Genomic DNA, 18,126 nt, shown 5'->3' with positions numbered 1-18,126 from the left:
CACTTCCGGTTATGCCTTGACCCATGCTGGAGGTGTTGTTTCTTGGATGTCCAGGGTTCAGAAGTGTATGGCTCCCTCTACCACTGAGGCCGAGTATGTTGCGACCACTGAGGCCTGCAAGGAGGCCATATGGTTGGTCCGTTTGGTTTCATGACCTTGGGATTGATGCTATACTTACGTTGCATTCGGACTCTAAGAGTGCTATTCAATTAGCTAAGAATCAGGTCTTCCATGCGAAGACGAAACACATTGAGGTGAGGAATCACTTCATATGTGGGATCATGGAGGAAAAGTTTGTTGACCTTGTCAAGATCTCCATTGACGAAAATCCTACAGATCTGCTCACGAAAAGCCTCACTACTGAGTGCTTTGCCTTACCCGGGAGGGCGTTGGATGAGATGATGTTTTTCCTCATCCTATTGTACATGTGTACATTGTATTGTCTTTTCTTTTTCTTTTCACTCCTCACTAGGGCTTATTCGCCTTTAAGTGGGAGGTTGTTGAGGGTAAAGGTGCCTCTACCTAGTCGCCCATGAATTACTACACTGATAGTACCCACCACTATACATTGCAGGTGGTGGGCGCCCATCAGTGTCACTTTATTATTTATTCTTTTAGTGACAGTTTGAATAAAGGAAGGCTCGGTCACACATTGTGACTGTTGGAGTTCCCATTTGTGTCTCTCTCTCTTCTTGATCTTGCTCTCTGCCATAGCTCACTTCCAAGCAAGCTTCGATCCTTCTGACCTTTTAGACGGCATTTTTGCGTGGAGCATATCGACAAAATGCGCTCCACAATAGATTGTGGTATCATGGCAAAGTTCGAGCAAGAGAGCTGTTGGCCAGCAATGGATCCAAACACTGTTATAGATGAGATGGAGTATTTTGGGAACTTGCAAAGTATTATCATGGTGGATTACCGTAGCTTCTCCATGATCCTATTCGACGTGCAGTGGTTCAAAGTGGTACTTGAAGGAGTTGGGGCAACAGTTCAATGAGGTTCATCTAGATTTCTTGAAACAGATTCCGAAAAAAGATGGGCGGATTCGTGCAACACGTTTGTTTTGCCGGCCCATTGTGAATAGATGCATGAACTCATGTTTTTTAAAATTTTATTACAACATGGTACATGTCATAAAAGTTAAATCTCTCTTGTACGTGATTTTGAATAGGCAATTTTCTATCCAAACCCCTGACAACCTCAATGGTGGTATGTTGTACCTTCAAATCCCCGAAGTGCGAGAGTATATGATCAAAGCAATGTTTCTAGCGTAGATGAGGACAATATGCCAATAGGGGGTCAATATTGCAAGGGGTGGAGGCTGCCGAAAGCTTGAAGCATGTAGAGGAGCCAGAATCGGGTAACAATGATGGAAATACAGGAGTCCAATAATTCTTTGAGAACAAGGTGGACTCATCCTTTTGTGGGGACTTGCCTATTGACCTTCCAGTGTATGCGGAGTTGTGTCAGGAGATTGACATGTGACCATAGGGTACTTCATACTTGGAGCATCCACCTACTCAATTCGTTGACGAATCTCTTATAAGGGTATATAAGATATGCATCTTAAGTAAGATCATTTTTTAAAGATTTATATTACTGTGCTTTGCTTGATTTATATTGATTATGCTAACATCAATTTTTGTATGTGTAGGTGACCTTTGTGGATATTTGGATCCGCACAATGAGTTGAGGGATGAGCAACGAGGAGCTATAGGAGATCTTCACATATATATCTCCAGATTAGATGGTTCGATTTAGAGATATGGCAGACCAGGAGCTATCTCGGACAACAGCAGGCCGTTATGTTAGATCTACTTCGATGCGCTCTAACGCTTTAGTTTCTAGTAGACGAGGTCAATGCTCCAGACTTGGGCCAGACGGAGGGAGTGGTTCTAGAGGATGCTGTGGAGACGTGGATGTAGTGAGCCCCGATCGACTCGGGATACAGGTACTACTCCTCGCTCTCATGCAAGTTTGAGAGAGTGTGGCTCAGGTGGTTGCTATGGAGGTATCGACGCAGTGTCTCCATCTCATCGTTCTACTAAAGTTGCGTCACCTATGGGATTTGTCACACCTATGGGGATGTCTACTCCAGTCACTCTAGCTTTTTCTCAAACAACCATCCGTAGTAGGTGGCACCCCTATGGGTGCTACTCTGAGAGATACTACCCCCCTAGGTACACCAGATGTACAGAGGTCTCATGGATATACCCAGGAGCGCGGTCGCAGGTAAGAGAGGACACATCTTAGGCATATCCTAGAGGGGTATGGATACCTTGTAGATGATAGGATAGGAGCCATCATCATGAATGATGAGGGGAGGAGAGTGATGGCTCGTATGAGAGATTGTGCCAACAAGTTTTTCGGCACAAGGTCTTGGATCATTGGAAGAAAATATTGAAGGGGAGAAAGGACTACATAATAACATCCTTGCATGAGGAGTTTTTGGTACTCGTCGCAGTAGCAGCAGATAGGTTTTCCACAGGCTGGATCATGGAGTGCATGCATATGTACATGTCACACAGACGATCGGACGCATGCAAGGCACTTAAGAGTGGGGCCTCACTTTGTAAGTTTTTCTTTTGTTCTGCTTGCTTATTTTTTTGCAATATCCCTTGTACTGACAATCGTGTTTCTAATAGTTGTATTTTGTTTTCTTTGCTACACTCCATTACAAATCACGATCCCACCGGCCTAGAGACTTGATACGCAGAGAGACACGATCTCACTGCATTGATCGACCGATTGTATGGACACGATGACCTAGTAAGTCACTCATCTTTCTTGTCCATAGTTACTAACTTTAATTAAAATGCATTATTGTATGGTGGACTGATGTGTAGTTGCTTCTTTTTTTGCAGAGTCTGTTCGATGCTCCTTTGCGGCGGCGGGATGAGCTTTCGGATGGTGAGGATCTATAGCTCGCCCTTGGATCTGTGGAGCACACATCCTCTTCTTTTTTCATTACGTGATTTATGTAGGCATTTTCTATGCACTATGTTATTGTCATCCTTTATATCTTGCCATGATTGTATCGTCGCTTTCATTACGTGATCTTGTATGTATTCTATGTATGATTAGTCTTATGGATTCTAATACACTTTTCCTTCATTTTGACGAGCATTGTAAACTTTACTGTAACTCTTTTGTTTGGCCCAAATAAAGAACATAGTGCTATTTGTAGCAGGGCAACAAGCTACCTTGTCAAAAAAAAAATTCCCTTGTAACCATTGCAAATTTACGCTATTAGTGTTGTAGTTAGTGTCGCAAATTGTCACTATATGCATTGTTATTTGCGTCGCTATCAACTACGCAAATAGTGATGCATATAATGACTATTCTATGGCATCGCTTATACTGACATTTTTTGCGACGATAGGGGTAAATTTTTTTATGAACATTTTTGTCGCTTTGAACGTCGGTATGAGGCCTATATCTTGTGGTGAGGAAAGAAGGAAAAGGAATACAACACGTAGGGAAGGAGAGAGAGAGAGAGAGATATATATATATATATATATATATATATATATATATATATTATTTTTTAAAATTATAAAATTTATTTATTAATGTTTTATGCCTAATATCTAATTCTTTCTTTTGGTGCAGATCATAAAGATTGATGATAGTTGCCGCGTGAGTCTTTTTGCGTTCGTTTCGTATCTCTAGCCATCTCTCTTTCTCTCTCATTCTCTCGGTTGGCTCGATGTCTCTCTCTCCTTTCATTTTTAATTATTATTTATCATTAGTTAATGGTTTATTTATTTACTTGATTTTTTGGTATTTAATATCTAAAATTATTTAATTATCACTAGTTAAAGGTTTACTTAATTATCTATTTATTTGGTGTTTAATGTTTAAGATTAAATATTTAATTATTAAAAATAGAGGAGAGAGAGGGAGAAGAGAGATATGTGTAGAGAGAGAGAGGGGGGAGAGATTAGAGAGAGATAGGAGAGAAGAGTGATTTTTTAATGTTTAGTGTTTAATGTGATATCTAATGTTTGATGTTTAACTATCAATCATTATTTCTAGAAGTTTCTAGAAGCTCCTTTGATGATACATTAATGTTTAGTGGAATTGTGATATAGAAAATTGCTACTAAACCCTTTCTTATGAGTTTATGGCTATGCATAAAAGAAGTCATTCCAAAGTTATTTTTGAAGAGCTTGATCATGCAATATCATTGACCATAGAGACCAAATAATATGATAATGTTGTGCTACACTAGTACGAGCTCTAAGTGACACTTTCATATATGGAAGGTGGTTATTGACTCCAATTCATGGATTATAGATGCAAAATATCAAAGAAATTTATGAAAAACATATAAAATTTCCTATATTACCAATTGGACCGATCAACATATTTGATGTAAGATAAGGCTCTCCATAGCTTTTTCTCCTTTTTTAGAGTCTTACAAGGTAGGACACACAATAACGATATTTCACATGTATTGTGTAGTCTAGTTCCATTTTCCCTTATTAATTGTGGGCCATGCAAACTCTTACCAATTAGATTGATAATTTATATTCTACATGTGTTGTGTGGTTGAGAGTTAAATTTTGAAGCTATTTTTAGAGCGTCAAAGTGGCCCAAAATGCATTGTTACATGAGCAGTGATTAAAAGTAAGCCTCACTCACAACCTGATAACGAGACGTTAAGGAGTGCCGATTGGGGAAACTGACTTTGTCGGATCACAACACAACACAAAAAATTTAAATATTCGACAGAACACCACAAGTCACACACGAGAACAAAACAACACACAATGCCTCTTGTAGCTCAAAAAAGATAAAGACACTTAATTTTGGGTAGAGCATCACACAAACCCAACACAAAATTTAAAAAAATACCAACAGCTTGAAGACAAAACCAAGTGAATTGTATTCGATTGCCTTGACAACCTTGAGCCCACACTCGGCACCACAACGTCCAAATTCTTCAACTTCCAAATTAGCACGTCAAGAGTATCCTCTTGCATGCCACCTTCCTCTCTCCTCACTCACAAGATACAAGAAGAATACATGGGGTAGGGCAAGCTAAGGACTCCTCTCTTACCTTCTTATATAGTTTTCTCATCCATGCTCATACGTTTGGTATGCTTTTCTTAAAGCTTTTAAGCTTTTCATGCTTTCCAAACTTAAGGCAATGTTGAAAGCCTTAAAGGCACTAATCTTAAACGTTTAGGAGATCTAAAGCTGAAAAATCTTTATAGCCTTTAAGGCTTTTTACTGCTTGCGTTACGTTAATGCCACCCCCTGCGTCAACTTTGATTGCCGCCGTTATCTTGTCAAAGTCACCTAACTATTATTAACAACATTGACCATTGTATGGACTGCCAACTGCCTTGTAATATGCCACCTCATCATTGCCAGTAATGCTGTCAACAAGCTTTCCCACCGTTATTTTGTCGAATCATCATCAACAATAGCCTCTTACATACGTTAAAAAGCCCCCTTCTTGCTCTTCGGAATATACACGCCATTATCACGTAATTCAATAGCTGAACTGCTTTCAATGCTTGCCATCTCCGTTAACTGTTGTCATTACGTGCCATGGCCATTATCAATAGCATCATCGATCAAGACTCTGCATTGGTCGTCTTCTGCCCATAATTAATTCCATCATCTTGCTCAATAGTCGTTGTCTTCCCCGTCATAATACCATCTGCTTGAACTAATGTGGTTTCATGCTATGCTTGCGTCAATGTGTGGAAACCATCGTATGCCAGTATACTTTGCGATTCTTCCCTCACCTTGTAAATAAATTCGTCATCTATCCTTCATCACTTTCAACGGCAGTTGCCAGGCGAATAAAATAATTACAATTAAGGTTGCCAACATTTGTATGTCTGTCTCTGCGATCAATATTTTAAGCCGTCTAGTCCGTAATCAATGTCATCCTCATTGCTTGTTACGTTCTTTTCTAGGTCTTGCTAGTTTTTACAGGAAGTTTGTGCGAAATTTTTCATTACTTGGTTTGCCTTTGACTAAACTTTTAAAGAAAGGTATTGTTTATCATTGGTCTGATAATCAACAGAAATCTTTTGATTTATTGAAACATGCATTAACCCATGCTCCTATATTACAACTACCTGATTTCAATAGACCATTCTTTTTAGTAGTTATTGATGCTAGTGGATCTGGAAGAGGAGCTGTACTTATGCAAGATGATCATCCCATAGCCTATTCTAGCTGTTAGGTGAAACCATCTGAACTTAAATATTCCACATATGATAAATAATTGTTAGCTGTTGTACAAGCTTTAAGACAATGGAAACATTACTTAATGGGTTCTGAGTTTATGATTAAGACTGACCAACAAAGTATTAGACATCTCCTTAGTCAACCCCAAATATCTGACCGACATATCAAATGGGCAGCTTTTATTAAGAGTTTTCATCCCCTTATCCAATATCAACCAGGTAAAGAAAATGTAGTGACCGATGCATTAAGTAGAAGACCGACCATTCATAATATTTCTGTTATATCATTTGATTCTTTAACCCCTATGAAAGATACTTATCATCAGGACATTACTTTTCATGCTGATTGGAATAAATTAGTTGGAAATAACTAGATTTCTATTGATTCACTGTCTTATAATGATGGATTCATGTTTTATGAAAAGAGATTATGTGTTACAGTTCCATTTAGATCCTTTGTTTTGAATGAGATTCATTGTCCTCCATATAAAGGTCATAGAGGTATCATATCTACTTTACGTACATTGATTGAAGATTTTTATTGGCCACATATGGACATTGATGTATCTAACTTTGTTTCTGAATGTTTGGTTTGTCAAAGAGTTAAGAGACATCATGGTAAACAGTATGGGTTACTTATGCCTTTATCTATTCCATCAAGACCATGGGAACAGATTTCTATGGATTTTATTACTGGTTTACCTAACACTAAAGCTAACCATGATATGAATTGGACTATTGTAGACAGGTTTAGTAAACAAGCATATTTCATTCCATGTAAGAAAACTTTAACAGCATCTCAGGCAGCACAATTGTTTTTGAAAACTGTTTTCACTAATCATGGATTACCAAAAGTTATTATTTCTGACCGTGATTCTAGATTTTGTAATAACTTTTGGATTACTTTGTTTGCTAACCTAGGAACAAAGATTGATTTCTCATCTGCATTTCATCCTGAAACTAATGGACAAACATAAGCCACTAACAATACTATTTTAGATCTTTTACGTGCTTACACTATTTCTAAACCACAGACATGGGATACACATTTACATTTACTGCAGTTTGCATATAACAATACACCACACACAGCTACAAAGAAAGCACCGTTTGAAGTGATTTATGGTTATAGTTTGTCTACACCTGTTGCATCTTTATCAAATAGAATTCAGAGTGCTGATGATATTGCTAACATGCACGCTACTATTTTTGATGAAGTTAAAGACATGATTGCCAAAGTCCAGCAATCATATACAAAACAAGCCAATAAGAAAAGACAGGCCATGAATTTCAAAGTTGATGACTATGTTTGGTTGAGAATAGAAAAACGTAGATTACAAAGTGTAGATAAACACCCAGTTGTGAAATTAGCACCTAGATTCTATGGATCATTTAAGATCATTCACAAAATCAATGACAATGCATTCAAGTTAGAACTACCACCACATTGGAAAATTCACAACACTTTTCACATTAGTTTATTACGACCCTTTAGAGGCCAATTACCTGTACACCCTGTTTATGAAAACCCACCTTTGTTAGATGAAGAGACTGAAATACTTGAACTTGAAGCTATCATAGATACTGACTTTATGACCACTAGAACTGGCCGTAGATATTCTAAATATTTGGACAAGTTTAAAAACCATCCTGTTGAAGAAGCCCAATGGATGCACGCTAGAGACTTAAATGCTTTTCCCACTCTGTTAGCTCCACATTGAGCTAATAGCAATTGAGGACAATTGCTATCCCACCCCGGGGGTATGATGCCAGGAGGCATATTTCACGGTGGATTCCGTGCCACGGTGGATTCCGTGAGGTTTTACGGTGGATTCCGTAAACTTTGTTGGCCGGGGCTCATACACAGTGGATTCTTTGTGCGAGAAGTTGATGGGGACGCCTATCCTTTTCGGGCGTTTCATTAATTTAGTGTGTACATGGGTCATTCCATAGCGGGTGATTCTGCAAAATACATATTAAATTAATAAACGTTTATGAGTTTAGAGTGCGCACTCGTGATAAATTAAGGTTAGGATTGATTTCTAACCTGTTGATTTATTTATGTAGCTGAAGGCTGCTAGGTATTCACTTTTGTCAGTTTAATTGTATTATTTTACTAACGATTGTGAATGCTTCAGTTGATGTGTAGAGATAGCAGCAGTGGCGGAGGAAAGCATTGGAGGATAGCGTGTATTTGAGTTATTACTTATATTTTGATGGGCGCATACCTTAGGCATGGCGCCTATATTTTGTCGCACCTATTTATTAAGGCGTTGGATATTTATTTATTATTTTGTATGCGCATGGGCGCATGATTATGATATTTGTATTTGGACATTGTATTGGGTATGCCTGACTCTTTGGGCGCCCGCCCATTAGCTTTATTTCTATTTTGTGCTAAAGCAAACTCAAAAGCCAAAAGCGTGCTATTTTGTAATTTGGGGCTATTATTTGAGCTTGAAGATGATTAATACATAAAATACATGCTTTGTGGAGCGCTTACACAAGGCATGGGGGGAGATTGCACCCAATTGGTCTCTTGTTCATGTCGTGCATGCTTTCTACCTTGAGTTTTGTGCAAAAAATAGAGTTCTTTTGTTCTTGGGGACCTTCCAGCATTCACTACGCGAGCATACAGTGTCCGATCTGTGCACCAGTGCAACTAGGATTTACTGTATATAGCTGCAGCGGGCCTCATGCTATGCTAGTGCTCAACTATGGTGCAAATCATGCATAATCCCAACCCGTGGCATGGAAATATTTGAGAAGAATAGGAGATGACCCTTGAGTGCAGTGCATCAAACAAGTGCAATGTGAAGTGCTTGTGAACCCGTAATCCCCATGATGTGCAAGAGTCTTAGCAAGAAAACAAACCTTGTTCCACAATGTTTGGTAGCTACTAGCAAACTCCAGCTTCAACCTGTCCAAAAAAATACCAAGCTCGACCAAGGCTATCAAGTTTCACACTCAGCAAATCAAACAAAATGACAGAAACAAATCCTAAGCTAGATAAACACAAGAAATCCAATTACGAAATGACAAAATAAACAGTCACGCAATCAACTAAGCTAACAAAAGCCATGCCTAACTACAATTTGACTAGGGGGTTTCAGTTTTCAGAAAAACACTTGATAGATTTTGATGCATATTATGAAAAATGGTTTCAAATGGTTGAATATGTTTTCTAGTGCTTGAAAAATCAGAATTCTTAGTTGACTCTTGCTCTTTCGTATAATAAAAATGGAAATTGACAAAACTCACAATGTGGAAAATGCGGGATTTTGGAAAAAGTGAGGGTTTTATGAGTTTTCATGGTTCTTTTTTGCATTCCCATCTTCTATGGTCACTTAAAATCATTGTATTCACGTCTTCCACTTCGGTGGTGTCAAGATTTAAATTCCACATAAAATTTTCATCGTTCCACTCTTTTCTGGCATGCCCTAGGCTGCATGCTTCTGTCCATTCAAAAACATGGGTACGAGATAAGAGATTCATTAAGGGTAAGGAACATTTAGCCAATGAATTAATGAATCAATGGTAATATCCCACGGATGAAATGAAACTGCGAACTTTCCCAGGGCAAGTGAGTAAGCTTAAGGCCACAATAACAACCACCTTTCTAGGATCAATGGCAATACCAACTGTACTCACAACATGACCTAATAACAAGCCATAAGGCACCCTGAATACACACTTCCAAGGATTCGGTGCTATGCACTACTTACGATATTGCTCAAAGCATGTGCATAGAACAATCAACTATCTATGACAAGTCATGATAGCTACCCCCAAATCATCTATGAAAACCTTAAGGTCTTGAAGGGATATATCAATAAAGGTCTTGCCCAAAGTCCTTTGCCAAGACCCAAAGAGCATTACATAGGCCAAAAGCCATCACATGGGGTATGGAAAAATACTAAAAATTGTAACGAATGCAATTTTTAACTTATTCTCTTCAACAATGGCCATATGATTATAATCTACGAAATAGTCCATGAAAGAGTATATATCTTCTCGTGCCAACTGATCTAAAATTTGATTGATAAAGGGAAGAGGATAATAGTCCATCACCATCTGCTTGTTCAATTCCTTAAAATTGATATATAGGTGGATCTGATTGTTCTTTTTCTTTCTTATTACTACCGATGAGCACCATTTTGTATGTTCAATGGGAAAGATCAGACCAATCTTTCTTAAATGTATTAATTCCTCAAAAAGAGATTCTCTCGCCTCAAAAGGTATACATTGTTGTGCTGCTACATGGACACAATGTGAAAAAATCTAGAGTGCATTGTCATCCGGCTTATGGAAGGTTCAAAAATACTAGATTTTGAGATAATTTTAGCCTATTTTTTATATTTTGGATATTATTTCTTGTAAATATCCTAAAAAGTTGTAGAAAACTTCTAGAATAGGGTGACATGTAAAAAGCAAGTGGCTTTTTTCAATCAATTTGGGAGATTTCATGCAAAAAAAGGATTGATAAAATTGCGCGTGTGCAATCGTAGTTTACAGGCAGCAAATAGCACTCTGAACTAGGAGAAGAAGAAGAAGTGATCTAGAAGAATCTTGAGTAGGTGTCTTGAAGGTTTATCCCCCTTTTGGAGCCAATGGAACAATCAAACTTGCGGTCTGAGTAGCAAAGAAGAAACTAGTGTTTGATGCACATTTTTGATCTACAAGGGAGCTCGAGGAGGTCTAATGCTTGGATATTGCTTTTGAGTAGTGCCAAACAAGGAATTTGTTTATCTTCTTAGGTTCTGTCAATACATAGTGCTTTGACTCATTGTGATTTGTCTTTATCTTATGTACCTCTTGTCTACTCTTTTTCTTCTCTTCCTTCCTTCTATCTCTGATCCCTAGTGGATACGACCTTTCGACTAAAACCCCTCTGACATTAGTGACTTGACGTGAAAGGTCATCTTAGAAGAAGGAAAGACAAGATGGGAGAACCTTCAAGCACAATTTTTGGTGATGTTTTGTAGCACAGTTAGTGCAGAGTATGAATATGCTTATGCAGATACAACAACAACAACATGTGATGCAGACTTTTGCTCAATCAGAAACTATTGTGAAAAATTCTCTATTGGCAATAGAGCATGAGATAAAGTTGTTTAATGGCAGGAACGTATCTGCATATTTGCATGCATATGCTCAAAAGATGGAGTTCTTTGGGGTGGCTCAACTTCTCCTCAACTTGCATGGATCTAGTATTTTGTACATGTCACTGTACATGAATTAAAAGCCCGGGTTACTGAACTGTAAATGCAGGATGCTGATTGGGTAGCTTTTAAGAAGACAATCAGGGATGAATTTTACATTGAAGACACCAGTTTGATTACCCGCAAGACTTTCCAAGAGTGGGTTCTACAACCCAATAAGGGTCTTGTGACTATGGAGTTATTAAGAGAATTTGAAATTCAATTAGTAGTTAGATCTTGCAGAACAACAAGCTCTTGCAAGCTAGAAAATTAATTTTTTTCTACAAGCGGCAGATCCTGATCTTCAAGAGAAGCTTGATGATTTGTTATAGGATCAGACTAGAAAGATAGTGCTTAAAATAGAGTGGAGGTATGTTAAGAACGTTGTTATTTCATTGGTGAAAAAGCATAGAAGAAGAGAAAGATTTGATGTATTTACCTTGCCCACTGTTACTGGCAAAATAGTTGATGTATCCAGTAAGCCATCCACTTTTGTGGCTAACCATATGGCTGCACCTGCTGTTGTTCCCACTGCCAGGGAAGATGTATTAGATGGATCGGTCAAAGGCATACAAGATCTTCAGTTGAAGGTCACAAAATTGGATGAGAAAGGACAAGAGGAAAGGGGATGGGCAACAACACCTAAACTAGGGAAAAGATATATGTGGTGTGAAAGTTTATAGCATGAAAGGAAGGATTATTCTGCTTAACAAGAGGCCTTGGCATGATAGCTCATCTTTTGAAAATATGGTAAGATTCATGCACAAGAAACGAGATTGCCTCTTGCTTTGAATTTTGGAAAGGGAGGTATGCAAAAGTTTTTGGAAGACTTGGCTATCCGAAATGCTTATGTGGTTGTACATGCTTCTACTTTTGGTCTACAATTGAATAGAATGCCTGGCCTGGTCTGAAGGCTGCAATATGGACACATGCTTTGCATGCAACAGAAAAGAGAAAAGCTACTAATAGTGAAATGTCTCATGCAGGGCAAAACATTTGTGATATAACTTACTAGGAATCACCGGTAGATGCATATTAAGTGGATACATATTTAGCAGAAGGGGCAAAACAGAGATGTACTTATGGAAGAGAAATAGAAGAGAGATGAAGATAATGCAGGGATATCTAAGAGAGATAAAAGAAGAAGTGTGGATCCTCCTAAAGTTGCAAATCAGCCACCTCTCGAGCATGCTATGGAAGAGGTCGGGTAGGAGCAAAAATAAGATAGCAAGCAAGAGGGCAAACAATTGAGATATGATATGTAGTCTGATATTGAGACAACCACAGATACCTTGGAAGATCCTGTAGTGGAAGAGTCAACCATTACATCTGTAGATTTTCTTAATGCATGTGAAGAGGTTTATGAACCTTATATTTTACTTGATGTATGGACTCAAAGGAAGATTGGTAACTTGTTGAATGTATATAATTTGTAGGATATAGTTATCGTTTATGAGACAACTCATGATCTCGAGGATATGCCTTTATAGGATGTTAGATGTAATTCTTCATAGCTGAAAAATGTTTCAGATGCTTTGTCACTGGCCTTGATAGGCAATTCTAAGATGCTTCAAGATATGGACTGCTTCACTATTTTCGGTGATGGTGAGCATGTGTTGGATACAAGTGAGGCTCAGTTTATGATTGATATGGTACACAATTGTCAGTATAAGTAGATTTCCATGCATTCAACTTTGAAAGAGCAGGCATGTTGCTATGTATTTGTAGATGGGTGCATTGATAGCTTGTATGTGGAGATTCAACAGCCTCTAGTATATGATGCACACCCAAGGCCTGATGACCTTGAAGTGGATTCTTGGTATGGTTCAAGAGTTATGAAGATACAGAGTATTTTGATCTATGATCCAGGGGGATGCCTTTTTATGTGCATGATGAGCAAGAAGTTGATGCTATGGGTATTTGACCAGGTGGTGCATTGGTGGCACATACCAGAGGATGTGCAGGTTTAGAGGGGGGGGATTTCGTGCCGCTACACAGACACATTGTGAAATAATCTAGAGTGCATTGTCATTTGGCTTTCTTATTGATCTAGAGAGTCAATGCCATGTTAGTCATTAGTGTCAGTGCCTATAGTATGGATGGTTCAAAAATACTAGATTTTTTGAGAATTTTAGTCTATTTTTGATATTTTGGTTATTATTTATTGTAAATATCCTAAAAAGATGTAGAAAACTTCTAGAATAGGGTGACATGTAAAAAGCAAGCGACTTTTTTAGTCAGTTTGGGAGATTTCATGCAAAAAAGGGACTGTCAAAATTGCATGGCGTACGATCATAGTTTACAGGTAGCAAACAACACTCCAAACTGGGAGAAGATGAAGGAGCGATTTGGAAAAATCTTGATCAGGTCTCTTGAATGTTTACTCCCCTTTTGGAGCCAAGGGAACTATCATATTTGCAGTTAGAGCAGGAAAGAAGAAGTTAGTGTTTGATGCACATTTTTGGTCTACAAGGGAGCTCTGTAATGAAGGAGATCTAGGAGAGAGAAGGAGAGAAGGGAGAAACTGCAGAGAGGAGAGAGAAAGAGGAAGAATATGAAAGAAGAGAGAGAAAGACTAGCAGAAGAGAGAGAAAGACATGAAAATAGAGAGAAAGAGGAGGAAAGCCATGAAAGTTGGAAGAAAGGAGAAAAGAGACTTGATTATTGATAAAACTGATGCCCTAATTGGGTCTCTCAACACCTTATATACCCTGTCAGTATAACTGGGTATTCCCATGCTAATCCATGTTCTACCCATATATGTCCACTCTTTTACATTCCATCCCGACCCCGAAGGTTTTTGCCCTCAAAAACAAAAAGAGAATCTATGGTTCACAGTGAAAAAGGGGGGGGGTTGCAGAGTACTACTTTGCTCAGCATTACAAATGAGAATATGAGTATGGTGAAGAACAATCTCATGTGGAATTGGGCCATAGAATTGTGTATATGATGTATATGACATGTGCAAGTTGATAGCATATGAGTTTGGCCTCCAATTCTTGACAATTAGGGGCTGACAAATAGTGGACAACATGCTGTCCAGAACAGGCATGTTGGAGAAAACTGGTCATAACTTCTTATGGGCAGCTCCGATTGAGGCATGTGACATGTCAAAACGAAGCTCATGAAGCGTAATTTCAAGCCATATAGGTGACACTTGACTGTCATCAATGCAGGGTAAAAAATGTTCTGAAATAGTATGTTGTCTGTAAGTTGTCTGCATTTCAGACTGGGGCAAATTTAGCTACTACTCAATCAAACTTGCATCCTTGTAGTAGGGAAAGAACTACACTGGTGAAATGCTGATCAACATAGAGCTTTTCCAAGACCATTCTATTCCCCGGGATCAAATAGATAACCTCCATAATAAGCATCAAGAGCACAAGGGTCATGCATACAAGCATGGGTCACCATACTACCACTGGGGTCAAAAGGATAATTGTGATCCAATGCATCCGCTGTATCATAGAAGTAATTCATGGTGTCATCGTGAAGCACTGATGGTGCCACAAGATCCTATACGGTAGCATGCATTGACTTGTCCATAAACTCATTGGGAACCACTAGGTCAAATCGGACTTGAGTAGATGAGGCTGCAATCAATACAGCATTCAATGCATCAATTCCTAGGCATTTCATGTCCATGAGTTTCACATGCGTGGCTATTATTGGGCATTCAAAGTTAAGGGCCTTGGGCTGATGGGACATCTGCTCATGAGCCTGTGACAGTGAGATGCTCTCATCATGTCATCATTCTTGAGAAGTATCATGTGGCTCATAAGGATGCGCATGTTTCTTATAGTAATAATCAAGTGGCTGATGATATCGAGCACTCCATTGCTGATAATGATGTTGCTCCCCATGTACATACTCATATACATTTGCATGATGTTGTCCATGTACATAATGCTGTCTAGATGGTTGTCCATATATGTGAGCAAAATGTAGTTCATAAGAACATATATAGTCATCAGATGCATGCTGCTCAAAATATTCACACTCATCATATGCATGTTGACTATAAGTAGACGCATGCACTTGCCTTTGCACATCGAACCCATGCCAATGGTCATGGTACTCATAATGTCCATGAGAATGCCCATACATGCCTTGCTGACCAAAATGTCCATGGGTGCCATGCTGCCCATGCATTATATGTGGACCAAACTGATTATTAGGGCCTTGCTGCCCTAAATTCCCATGCTGCCCATGTGCACCTGTATTAGGGCCAAAATTTCCATGATGCCCATGCAATACATGCAAACCAAACTGAACATTGGGTACTTGCTGCCCAAAACTGCCATGTGCATGCTGCCCATGTGCACCCTGCATACTATGCTGCCCAAAATTTGCATTTTGCCCTTGCATATAGCTTCCACTACGGGGGATCTGCTGTCCCAAGGATGGGCTAGAAGGGTTCATCACGGGTAATGGTAGAATGGGTTCATCATGTCGCATAGGGGGCTCACCCAGCTCATAGATGCTATGGGGAAGGCCATGGGTGCCACCAAAACCTTGTGGGTTGTGCCCGGTCTCCAAGGTAGGAGGGGAGTTGGCCTCACAGGGAGGGACATGCTCCTGAGCCAAGGAGGGTGCGATGGAGGGGATGAGGGCACCCATGCGCTCGATGAGAAGGTCCATCTTTTGGCCATCATCTCGGAATGACGCTAATCTTGGCGGATTTCCATCTCCTTGTGGCGTTGTTCTAACTCTCGATGCCGGTCAGCATGACAGGTCTCATGTTGGAATAGAGTATGGTTGAGCATAGAGAAGCGGTCCATCTTGGGGGCACCCTCTTCAAACATGTCTTCACAATCCTCTTGGGTTGAGCTAGGATCATTCATTGAGGTACGGGAGTCCCTTATTTCATGCTGGAAGCCCTCTTGGGCCTTTGCTTTACCCTTGTGGCCTGCCATACTAGGTGCAGTCCACCGGACCCCCTGTTACAAAAATGACAATATCTTGAGCTAGGAAGCTCCGATCACCAAAGTTTCTAATTCAAATTAAAGCCTTCGATCTCCTTTATGAGGGTATGTAAAAATATCTCTGATAATAAATGATCAAGGCTTTGCTGTAGTCACTTTTTGTGGACTGACTGTGTAGGACTGCTGCCTGTCCCACAGTACCTTTGAGCACAAAATTGAGTTTACCTCCCAAACCGCAGGGCGAAATGGAGAGATTTTTGGTTCAGATAAAAGTGGGGGATCCCCTTTTTGAATTGAGCTATGGGGCCCACACTCGGTCACACAAGAAGGCTTTGCTGTAATAGACTTTTGTGGGCTGACTCTGTAGGACTATTGCCTGTCCCACAGTACATCTGAGTACAAAACTGAGCATATCTCCCAAACCATAGGGCAGAGTGGGGATATTTTTAGTTCAGATCAAAGGGGGGGGACGCCCTCTTTGAATCAAGCTATAGAGCCCACGCTCAATAACCTTACCAGACATGACATCTCAAGACCAATCATAAGCATCATTACCAAGATTGCCAATCAAAGGCATAGACATACCGCATAGTTGTAACGCTGCGTAGTAGTACACTTCGGGTTACTTGATGAAGAGTCCACAAGGAAGATTGACGCCTCAATAGTGCTAAAGTGCCTAGCTATCCCAGACTCGAGGAAGAGGAATGTCCAAGATGCAAGCACTATGAGAGACGCCCAACAATGAGAATGAAGGTATAGAGCCAAAATTCCCCAATTTGTGGTTCCTAATAGCCTCTTGAGGGCTAACAAGCATCAAACTTTGGAATGTTGATCCATCGCAGCCATAGGTTACTATGAAAGAGGTTGAGGATTCAATAATCAATGCTTTGCGCTAACTTATTGACACAAGGTGTTAAACAATTTGGAGCTGTTGATCTTTTCCATGGAATCTTGAAACCACCAAGGTTGATCAATTTCCTGCAATTTTCCAAAGCATGGAAATACTCTCTGCCAGACTAATCACCCAGTTGTGATTGAAGCAGATATTCTATCACACCAGCTTCACCAGAAGCAACTATTGCTCCTCCGTGCTCTATCACACCAGATTCACCAGAAGCAACTATTGCTGCTCCCTTCCAAGCCAACATAATTTTGTTTGCACTCAAATCATGTGCAAAGATCTGACAGAAGATGCCTCTAATGGTGTTGGCAGCAACCATGAATCCTTCATCTCAGATTAATAAATTAGTAGTTCATATGTGCAGGATCAATTTGGAGCCTTGCATCCAGTCTCATCCCCTTTCTTCACCAATCCTCTACTTTATGTTCCATTTTTGGGGGATTCAAATTTGAAAGATGGATCACTCAACCAATTTCATTTTACTTCAAGAATGGTTCCAATCTGCAACCTTGCAAAGCCTATGTCAACACAACGGGAGAAATGTACGCATCAATCGGTTCAGCACTAGTGCAATTTGGGGTGAACCAATGTGTGATGCAAAAGGGAGTGAAGTTGGAGAGGAGGCTAGGAGTGTGCCAATCATGATCAACATATATTACATCTTCCCCATAAGGTCTATTGAAATAGTCACTCAATAGATCCAAAAATTGAGTGGCCTCAGCATAGCTTGAGCAAGTAGACTGAGTCACAGCAACGGGTTTTCCTGATAGTATGCCTTTGTGATGCATACATGATATCCATTGCTTGGTCCAGAATTTATTATGTTGCTGGCAATGTTGGTTTGAACCAATTGGCTGTAGACCATTACAATGAGATAATTAATGATG

Source organism: Lygodium microphyllum, chromosome 18 (genome assembly GCF_053477565.2).
Source record: "Lygodium microphyllum isolate KBCC chromosome 18, Lygodium_microphyllum_v1.1.10, whole genome shotgun sequence".
Classification (NCBI taxonomy): domain Eukaryota; kingdom Viridiplantae; phylum Streptophyta; class Polypodiopsida; order Schizaeales; family Lygodiaceae; genus Lygodium; species Lygodium microphyllum.
The sequence above is the reverse complement of the archived record's forward strand: the minus strand, read 5'-3'. Positions refer to the sequence as shown.